The following is a 5,080-nucleotide window of genomic DNA, read 5'->3' as shown; positions in this document are numbered from 1 at the left end:
GGAGGAGGGGGAGGGGAAGGAAGAAGGAGTAGGACGAATAGAAGGAGGAGGGGGAGGGGGATAAAGGGGGAGGGAGAGGGTGGACAATGAATGAAATGTCATATCAGGTTGCTTGCTCATTTTCGCGCATGAATAATTGTTGAGGCAGCTCACCTTCCACGCGTGCTGCGTGTATCTGTGGTAACCATTATGCATTTTGCGTTAGGCGTTGTGTAACATCGAAATGAATCGAGTGTACTCAGTGAGGTAGACACAGCGTAATGGGTCGGCTATACTCAGGGCGCTATAGGCAGTAATGAGCAAGGCTCTGAGGACACAGCCGCCATGGATGTGCAGCGATCCGTTCTTGAATCCCGCTTGTGGTTTAATGAGCATTATTTTAAATAAATGATTAGTTTATAGCGTATATAACTCGATTAGTTATAGCGCTACGTGGGAAAATTCGAATGCATTGTTATCCTCTGGTTTAGCCATTGAGATTTTGTAATGATCTAGGTTTATCTCCAAATTATTACTTACTAAAACGCGTGCCATCTCCACCAAGATGGATGACATCATGAGTGGATAATAGAGATCTATTATCTACTCCTGATTACATGTACTAATACGCTAGATTGTTACTATTATCAAATACACATTTGTCGTATGCGTCCAGACTGCCCGATGTTACTATTATTATTGCTTTCCCGATTGCGTCTGTGCATTTTACATAAAAAAACACAAGTGTGGGATTAGTAGTTTTGCCAGTTCCGCAAAAGATTCGAAGAAAAGAGGATGCTATTCAGCATAATTATAATATCATGGGATTGTACGGAGAGCCCCAACCTCTAAGTACCGTGGTTACACGCATACAAGACAAGCATAAAACAGCGAACGCTTACCAGCTTAGTGTAACATGTATAGATATTATTTTTTGTGACAGTTTTATTTTAATCACTGACCAGAACTATATATATATAGTCAATAAACACGTTAACAATATCTTACAAAACATGTTGTTCGGGATGCTGAGAAAACAAAACAAGAACGCAATTGATCCAAATGGAAGATGAACTACACCAGCATTCAGATAACCGTCGTCGCCTATACACGTCACACACCCGCACCATCGACGTGTGACGTCACATGTGAGGTCACAACCTTCCACAGTTCCACGTCACAATGGACAGGAAACACGCGCAAAACATCGCACATTATAACTTTACACACACGTGCGCACACACGCACACCCGTACGGACGCACGCACACACGCGCGCACGCATGTACGGACGAACGCACGGACACGCACACGCACACGCGGGGAATAAGTCCATATTTGTCCCGCGTTGTTCGCACTTGTTACGATAACGGAGAGATGGAGGCAAGGTGTGCTTTGTATGTACGCGCGTGCGTAATTATGTATTATATAACACATCTTATTACATAACAGCACATATATATATATATACATATATATGTATGTATATGTATATATATATATATCATTGAGCATTGACGGTAAGACCACTAAGACCTATACACATAGATAAACATCGCCTAGACGCGGAAGCTGCTACAACCGCAGTGTTGAGATGTATTGTGTGCACGCACGCACGCACTTGCCACGCACAAGGGTTTTTAACACACGCGTTAAGAAACACGAGCATCGCTGTTATATCTGAAACCTTGCTGCTGCATTTCTATAGACGCTTGACAATGACTACGAGCAAAAACTATTTCTGAATGTAACGTTCGATTGACAATACCATTCGCAAATTACTTACATTGCAGCCTTACGCTGAGATAAAACAGCACAGAGAACGCTTCCCACATACGCACGCATGTACGCACACACACGCATCCACGCACACACGCACGCACGCACGCATGTACACACACGCATGCACGCGCACGCACATACACACATATACATACACATACACACACCCACGCACGCACGCGCACGCACACACATACACATACACACACCCACGCACGCACGCGCACGCACACACTCCCACGCACGCATACACGCACACACACACACACACGCATGCACGCCCACGCACTCACACACACACACCCACGCACACTCACACACACACATGCACGCACGGCAATGGCATCGACGTCAACGCTCGAATGTTCTCGCAGCTCGAGGCAAAACAAATCACCCAGAATACAGCGAACGTCTCTCTCCCTCTCGTCCGCCTCTTTTTCCTGCTATTGATCGAGCAGCATCTAAAAATTACGTGCTCGGCTTAACACGTACACTAGTGAATTCCTGCTCACAGCTTCATTCACAATAAAGCCCACGCGAGCGCCTGAACGGATGGCGTCCCCGAGCAAAAAGATTTCGGCATTGAAACTACGGCAGACGTTGAAGCGAATGAAACAGAGTGAGCTGAAAACTAGTGTGACATACAGAGCAACAGCTCTGCCCGAAACATCAACTGCCGGTTGATTATATTCGGCTCAGTAAACGAACGTGGGTGCGCTACTCGCGCAGGCCGGGTGATAAAGATCTAAGTTCCTAATTAAAACTGCATCGAAGCAAGACCGGTCTACGAAGAACACCTTTATTCTGCCATGTGCTTGCAGACGGGATAATTATGATATTGAGTATTATGCAAGTTCATGATATTAATGTTTACTCTTTATATACACACATACACGCGCGCGCGCGCAGAAAGGTAAAGAAAGCCGACACTAGCGGTAAACGACGATTCAATTGTGTACATAACGAGAAGGTCACCGTCAATATTAACTGCTAACAGACGAATCAAAAATCAATGATATGACCTAGGTAATAGGTACGGAAATACAGACATACCACACGGTTACGTATTTAAAGATATATTTGATCAATACTTTCACACCCATTAAGGAAGGCATACTCATAACGTATAGGCAAGCACCTAGCAAGCACCAGATAAACATGTGCAACACAGTGCACTCATCAAAGTCATAGCTTCCGTCCGGAGATTCTAATTGCTACGATTACCTACCATAGAAATCGAGTTCTTGTCAGAATATAAACCCCACATATTTTAGGAGGCAGTTGCATATGCATGTAAACACACTTAACTACCCGGATACCTCATTTTGATTACTTAAAGCAGGACAACGCATATCCTACCAACATATTTATATATACCTATATAGATAGATACCTATAGATAAATGTGTCAATATTAATACAGGATGTTTTATGCAAAAATCAACGATTTTACATGTACAACCTTAAATACAATAGTTCCTGTTACAATATAGAGATCCGGGCACCAGGCAGGCAAGCTGCATATACACCTGAATTACATGCTAATTAGAACTTACCAGTTATCCTGGCATGCGCGCGTAGTGATGACGTCACATAAGTATGGCGAAAACTATTAACTACACGTGATACATGACGCAACACGTGACGCGACAGCGATAACTATTACTAACAATTTTTATGTAGATATTAATCGAGGATTTTATCTCACTCTCCGTGGAAAACGGTGGGCAAGCGATCCTTGTGTTTGAATTTAACGAGTTATATTTACCCTTAAACGAGATATAACACGGACTAAGAAGTATGTTCCCATTTCGCACACCTAGCTTGCTCTCGGATGTTCTCACAATAGAGCGCGCTCACGCTCGCTGTGGAGATAATTGCTCTGAAATGTGTAATTCTGTTTACAGCTGTCGAACTGCGAGAGAGTAGACGTAAGGTGGCATCATCAGAGATTGTGAAGAAACAATTTATTTACATATTTGGCGCTTGTCCAACCTTGGCAGCTCGTACCTAATAAATGCAAATAATGCTTGAATCAAGATAATCAATTATGGTGCAAATTTATCTTTTCGGCCTCATCTCGGACTTGTGGGCAAGAAGACTCGGACACGGAGTCTGCTGTAGAAACCGTAAAACGTGCGTTCCCCGGTCACTACTCAGTTATATCACGAACCGGAGGAATTCGTTCAGGGCACATGCTTTCCTTGGCCTAACTTTAATTATTTCAAGACACGCAATCTTCTCAAGTTCTCCTATACTGTCGTTTCGTTTCATTATCCGTGATGTCCTAGAATGACAGCACACACAGTGAACGGCTTGTGTATATCACAGCGCCTAATATGGTTTGGAGTAATGTTAATTTACGAGCCGTCTATTTCTTGAAACGCGAAAAAAACGTATTCCGTTGTCGTTACTCAGTTAGGTCACGAAATCATCCCCCACCCCACCAAACACAATTGGTTATTTGCTCGGGTTGTTGCCGCGAGCCACAGAGCGCTACAAACAAGTTCATGTACCAGATCACGTTTTCAGCACGTGATATCTTCACTCGATAAACTAACTCTCTTTCTTTCTTGCAGGGATATCTGACGACGCTGGTCGCTATAGGGACGTGGACGTGGAACGCCTGGTGCAAACATTACAAGCTAATGAAGAATTTCAGACATTATGGGAAAAACATCTGGAGAAATTTGGAGCCATTGGCGCAGTAATATCCTCGCATCTTCTAGCCGCAAATATATTTTACAATTAGTATCTCATTATTAATCATTTGTTGTTAGAATAGTATCATGTGTTTCTTCATAGGCATCGTCGCCGTAGTCAAAGCATCTTGGTGGACTGATCGAGGGCATGATAAGACACTAAACTATTTTTATTACGATAAAGAATGCTCGTAGAAAGAATCCATCTCAAACTAAACCTGTTCGGCTACATACCCTGCATTCAAAATCAAACTTTTGAAAAAACCAAAATGTATTTTTAAACGTTCATCGACTTTTAGACAACTAAGACGTAGATGAACTCCATAATGGGCACAATGACCTACTGTCAGAGAAATCACTGCCTTTCACATCGATCAAACTGTATTTGTGATAAGCCTGAACTCCGACAACTCGATCAGATAAAATTGAAAAGTGCAGGTGACGCCTCGCTAATATATCATAGGCCTCTTATATCGCATCTACAGCAATAAATATAGCCGTGAAATTATATTAACTCGCTTTTCTTCACTCATATCCATTAGCTTGTTATTATTATTAATATTATTATTATTAGTAGTAGTAGTAGTAGTAGTAGTAGTAGTAGTAGTAGTAGTAGTA

General features: G+C 42.5%; 1 protein-coding gene across 1 annotated transcript in view; it reads left to right on the top strand.

The window, feature by feature from the left end:
* The window catches only part of LOC106805380 (phospholipase B1, membrane-associated-like), a 15,411-nt gene that overhangs the window by 2,472 nt on the left and 7,859 nt on the right, over positions 1-5,080 (top strand). The gene's annotated exons all lie outside the window — the stretch shown is intronic.

The sequence above is a fragment of the Priapulus caudatus genome, unplaced genomic scaffold (genome assembly GCF_000485595.1).
Source record: "Priapulus caudatus unplaced genomic scaffold, Priapulus_caudatus-5.0.1 Scaffold111, whole genome shotgun sequence".
NCBI classification, from domain to species: domain Eukaryota; kingdom Metazoa; phylum Priapulida; class Priapulimorpha; order Priapulimorphida; family Priapulidae; genus Priapulus; species Priapulus caudatus.
The sequence above is the reverse complement of the archived record's forward strand: the minus strand, read 5'-3'. Positions and strand labels throughout refer to the sequence as shown.